Below are 6144 nucleotides of genomic sequence, written 5' to 3'. Positions count from 1 at the left end.
AGAAAGAAAGAAAGAAAGACTTGTATGTGGGATATGGGTAGGGAGATTCGTGGGAGGGTGAGTGTGGGAGGAGCCAGGGGGCATCAGTAGAGCAGGCCGAGGGAGAAAGACGGGGGACGCCGTCCTCCCTTAGGGTTGGCCTCGCCGCCTGTCCTGCGGCCTTGTCGGCTCCTGGTCTGCGGCCCATAGAAGAATCCACAGGTGAAAAAGCTTTCACACGGTGGGGATCCCATGCCCAAGCTGGTGCTTCCTGGGAAGCTGGGCTAAGTGCTGCTCAGGACCACCTCCCAGGAAGAGGAGGCTGGGAAGCTTTATTTAGGTACATTCAACATCTTTCCTGCCAAGGGGTAGAGAAGCATGCCGAGTTACAGCTTCCCGGAGTTGGTCTCCTGCCCTCTAGGATGGGCAATGTTTCCTGTCGGAAAGAAGAAAGCAGCCAGCAGGTGAGGGGAAAACACGCCAGTCTCGCCATGGCGCCTACGAGGGGTGTCTTTTTGCTTTTATGGTGTCAAAACATTAGTCTTCCTCATTTAAGTTTTAAGATGAATTAAAAATATATTAAAATGCTAGTTAAACAGCACAAAAATGTTCAACAGTGCTCTGTTTTTCTTTCAAAAATTGGTCATCTGTGTCACATTTATTCCGGCAGCTACCAGTTCATACACAGAAACACACTCTTGACAACACATATTCCAAAGCTGGAAAGAACATGGGCATTCTCCTCCAGGCAAAAGATTTTAAAGACTGAAATATCTTCTTAATAGACACACAGCCTCAGTGCTCCCCAGACTCCTCTTTCCCTCATCTTTAGATAAATAAATATGCATTGCCAATTTTTGTTTTTAAATTAAAATCTCTCGTTTCTAATGGGTTATAATTTGTATGTTACCAGGCACTGTTTTGTTTATGATCAAAACTGAAGGTCTGGAATTGGAAGCACTGAGACACTAAATGTCACCAATGCTCCTTTAAATGGGGACATGTGAAAGTCAGCCCCTCTCCGGGTACACAGGTGACTTGCTGAATTTACCTCAGCAAGTGGCCCTGCATATGCAAAATCCCCCTCCCAGCCTTGGCTACAAAACAGCCACTACAAATGACAATTAAAATAATTATAGAAGCAATAAGAAAGCATAATAAAAGAAAAAACATTTTAAAGAAATTATTCAGAAAATATTACAAGCTGATGCTCTGGAAATATTCCAGCCCTACTAATGGCGTCTTAATATGTTGAAGCATCGTGTAATTGTTCCAGGATGAAAGTCTCCTCATAGTTTAAATTCAATCACAGTGTGATATTTTTCTTTATTTAAATGAAGTTAGCGTGGCAATTTTCACAACATAAAGACGATGCTTAATTTTCATCTGAGGAAGAAGGGTTGCCTCATACTTTCAGCCAAGTTCTCCTGTGGAGACTGACTTCTAGAAGCAGCAATTCCTCCTCTATTTCCCTAAATTAAACAACTTCTTGGGCATATTTAAAATACACTTTCATAAATGCAGAGGAATGTTTTTAACTTTCAAAGATGCTTCACAAAGTGCAACTTCATCCCCTCATCTTTCCTGTAATTCCGTCATTTTTGCTGAAATGCTGTTGGTGTTTCTGGGTCAGCGTCTACTGGGCTGCCCTGAGTGGCGTGGAGGGTTCAAAGCCCTGGACCCTGCAACCGCCCAGTGAGGGCCGGGTTCGCATCCTGGGTCAGACCCAGCAGCACCTCCGTGCCTTGGCCCCTTCAGGCAATTATCCCAGCTCTGACCACGAAGCCTGTGGTCCTGGGCTCTGAAATCAGAGCGTCAGAGCAGAAGAGCTTCAGGCAAAAACATAGCATTCAATATAATGACTAATGACTCTGTGGCCTCAGCATGGGAAAGCAGACCCTCAGCCCGGGCTGGCTGCCGGGTCCTGGCGATGCTGGAGTCCAATGTCACTCTGGGAAAAGCTAAACATGTCCCACTGTGTTTAGAAATGTTATAGCAGAGACTATTTATGAACGACTAAACACAAAAGCACTTAAGCCTTCAACTTCTCTGATGGAAACGGGGACAGGCAAGGCCTGAGCCACAGGATGTCAGCCCGTAACCTCGGGAAGTCAGGGCTAGTGTCTGCAAGCCCTGCCCTGGAATTCCCTAAAGAGGCTCCTTGCCAGGATGATGGCAGCCAAAGGCACCATATGCGAGGCCTGAGCCACAGGGTGTCAGCCCGTAACCTCGGGAAGTCAGGGCTAGTGTCTGCAAGCCCTGCCCTGGAATTCCCTAAAGAGGCTCCTTGCCAGGATGATGGCAGCCAAAGGCACCATATGCAGGGTCTGCTGGCTGCTACGTGGATGCCGCACACCCCACCCAGCTGGGATGGAGAGGTTGCCTTTTCCTGGTGGCCAGGCCAGGCCAGTGGTGGCTAGAACAGCTGACCACTGATTTCTCCCTCACCAACCTGCTACACAGCGGGGAAGCCAAGGCTCTCCAAACTCCTCCCTGGTATTTCTGGTGGAGACAGCGTGGCAGGGAAAAGCTGTTTTTTCCTCTAAAACCTTCAACCAGGCCCCACAGAACCAATGGAATTACCTGAGCCCGTGGTTCCTGTCCCGGAGGCCCTGAGTCTACAGGGGAAGTTGAGGCACATTGGTAACACGGGTGAGCCATCAGGGAGGCTTCAAACAGAAAATAATAGGGCAAAAGCCTCTAGCTCTGAAATCCCGGGGCATTCATGAGCTCTTACAGTCCTGTAATTTTAGCTTCTATGTCACTGAATTAACACATATACAAAATTTGCTCTAATTTTGCCCCAAAGCCTAAAATTTCTCATTTCAATGCCATATTCATTCACAAGTGTATTTCATAATGAATGTAATTTATGCTTTAAATCATATGTATATATTTTCATTTTGAAGATACACCAATTTGAGGAAGAATTTTTAGTATAAATGGCCATATGACCTGAAATGCTACAGTATTTATCATTTAGAAATTGCAGCAAGTATTACCTATTTTTCTTTGTTTGGCTCCCATGTAGCAATGCCCTATGTTCCGGCCACCCAGGACATGGCCTGCTCCGTGTTCTGGTCGTGCCGAGCAGGCTCGGCCAGGACAGGTTGGTTGGTGGCTGTGGACAGGGTCCTGGTTGTCTGTGAGTGGCCCCAGTGCAGTCTGATGTCTGCAGATGCCTCTGGGGCCTGGGGAACTGCTGTGATGATCTGCGCCTCTAAACAGTGTGGACTACCAGATAGACAGGAGCCGAGTCGCTCTCTTGTCTGTTTTAGTCACAGTTCTAAAGCTCAAACGGAAAGTGAGGGTACTTAGGAGGTCTGGTCAGCTCTTTCCACCGCCTTGGCCTCCAGTCACCCACAGAACCAGGTGGAGGTTGAGAAGGAAAACCCCAGTCTCTGCATTCCAGAAGAAAAACAACTTAGACGTCCTAGAGCCATTGCCTCATTCTTTCAGAGGTTCTCACAGTTACACATCTTTGGGAAAATCCAAGCTCTTTGTGAGTAGAGGAAACCTCTCTGGAAAAGGGGACTAATTGTCCGAGAGGGGAGTGAGGAACTTGCAGGGCAGATGCCCACTGGGGTGTCAGCTTCAACTTGAGCTTTCTATGTGAACGCTCCAGGGAAACCTACAGACGGTAGAGAGGGGGAGCAGGCTTCAGGGAGTGTCGCCTGCCACCACGCTCTTACTAAATGCGTCCCATATTGGATTTCCAAGGCTACGAGAAAAGAGAAGCATCATTAGGGAGAGCCAAGTTCAGTCCTCATGTCCCTACAATAGTGCCGACACTTAAAGAAAAGCAACACTTACGTGAGTCCTGAATTAAACCTAGTTTTGGGAACATGTTTAAAAATAAAGGGTGCAGTGTGCCTTTGTAACCCCTAAGGGTAAATGGGGATTTTGTGACCGCTGTGGCTGACCCCACGCGCTCACCTCTCACACACGCTCCTAGGTGTGCCCGCATTTGTAAGAGATCAACTATCTGTTTCAGGCAGACAACCCCTGATTCCCCAGAAGGGTCAATTTTCATCACTCTGCGTTCTGGGACTGAGGGTGCGGGGTGCAGAGGCCGCCTCGAAACCCGGCTCCCCCAGGGCGGCTTCCTCCTCTGGCCCTCGTCAGACCTGAGATAACCTTTGGTGGTCCCTTTCAGCGGCAGTGCCGCATAATTCAGGTAAATTAATGCTGTGTGGGAGAAGTTTTCACAGACTCCTCATCCATTATTGAATAATTTTTCATAATAAGGGCACTTCCTAAGTCAAACAAAGCCCAAGGGTAGCTCAGGGAACTGCTGTGTTGAGTGCATCAGGGTTTATTTTTCTGCTGAAAAAAATAAACTATTACTTTGACTAATAACCCACTGGAATGTGGGCTGAGAGTGCCGCTCAGCATACACTGCCAAAAGAGACGGACGCCCTGGTCCCTCCAGACACGCGTTCCCTCCGAGGGTCCCACGGAGAGCTGCTGAGGCCTGCCCTGTGTCACAAGGGGAAACTTCCAAATACTCAAAGCCGGAGAAAACCTCTCCGGTTTTTTAATTTTTTGTTTAGAAAACACACAAACTCAAAGATTTGTTATTAAAATACTTTGCAGAGGAAATTGTTTATATTTGCGCTCAAACTTTACCTCTTTACTACTTTAAGCTGGTAACAGAAATGCACACGGTGATAAAGGCACCGCAGCGGAGCGCTGCGCTGGGAGACGGTGGCTTAGGACGCGGTGCTGGCCCCGACGGGGGCTTTTCTGGGGAAGAAAACGGCATTTAGCAAAGCCTCTGCTGAAGCTTCTCCATTCACCTTTCTTTTCAGAGGGACCCCGGCGACACACACCCTTCCTCGGAAAGTGTACGTTTATTTTATTTTCTATATTTTTTCATTTTGGTTTCTAGACAAACCCTTTTGAGTGACTGAAAATAGGAGAGAATCCAAGGAGTTCTCAAGGTGTGCCCTGCTTGTAGGTCTCATTTCTCTGTCTCAGGTGAGACGTCCAGCCGCCTGCCCTGTGTACTCTTAGACACCCAATCATACCACTTTTCTCAAATTCTTATTTTATTCAGAAGCATCACATTTTTAAGTTCGAAGGGCCTTTATTTAACAATTTTAAAATGCATAAAACTTGTTATATTCATCTTCCACTTAATAGCTTTAAACATCCAGCTACCAACACATTTACATCTGCCTAATTATTTAGCAGAATCTATTTTTGTTTGTATTAATGTGTGTGTATCTATGGAGTCTTTGTATAAAGTGTTTGCAGCAACATTGACTTTTAAGGTGATCTGTGATTACTGGGTGAATTGCGTAAATATAAGAGTACGGCTATCTGAATATTCTCCAGAATACCTTTTTCTCATCCAAATTCTTAGAATGAAAGGAATTCATATTATAATTGGTGTGAAATATAGAACAATTATCCATCATTATCATTCCCAACCTTTGTTTCCCTCTTTCGTGTTTTGGGGAATTAACAAACCAGGAGGGAGTCACACGATGATAAAGCATGTTTGATACACCCAGTTCCCTCGATTTTGGACTTTGCAGCAAGTCTCCAGGACCTTCCGTAGCCAGCAGCCTCATCTGATGCATGCCACACCTTCTGCACAAGCACGTTCATGAAACCTTTAGAACCAAGCCAAGATATCTGTGGGATTATGACCCTCACGTGCAGATGAGGAAGGGCCTGTGAAGGACAGGTGTGGCTCACATGGAATTAACAGGCTCCAGGACGCCGGGGGACATGACCTTTTCACTCTCCAGGAACAGTGGACCCACTTATGTGGGTGTGTCTTTGTCCTTGGCACCCTTTCTTGTTTCATTTTAGGGAAAAATGGACAGTCTGTGGCATCTTGCGGAACCACTGGACTCCTGAGACTTCCAGAGGCCACCGGACTTCCGAGTTACTGTTCTCGTCTTCCCATCAGCTGGCCAGATGCAGGAATGAGGAAATGAGCATGGCTTTCCTTCTTTCCCTCCCCCCCTCCCTCCCTCCTTCCCTTCCTCCCTCCCTCCATGCCTCCCTTCCTTCCTTCCCTCCTTCCTTCCTTCCCTCTCTCCCTTTCTCCCTCCCTCTCTCCCTTCCCTCCCTCCCTTCCTTTCTTCCTTCTCTTCCTTCCTTCCTTCCCTCCCTCTCTCCCTTCCCTCCCTCCCTTCCTTTCTTCCTTCT

This window comes from Cebus imitator, unplaced genomic scaffold (genome assembly GCF_001604975.1).
Source record: "Cebus imitator isolate Cc_AM_T3 unplaced genomic scaffold, Cebus_imitator-1.0 Scaffold185, whole genome shotgun sequence".
NCBI lineage: Eukaryota > Metazoa > Chordata > Mammalia > Primates > Cebidae > Cebus > Cebus imitator.
The sequence above is the reverse complement of the archived record's forward strand: the minus strand, read 5'-3'. Positions refer to the sequence as shown.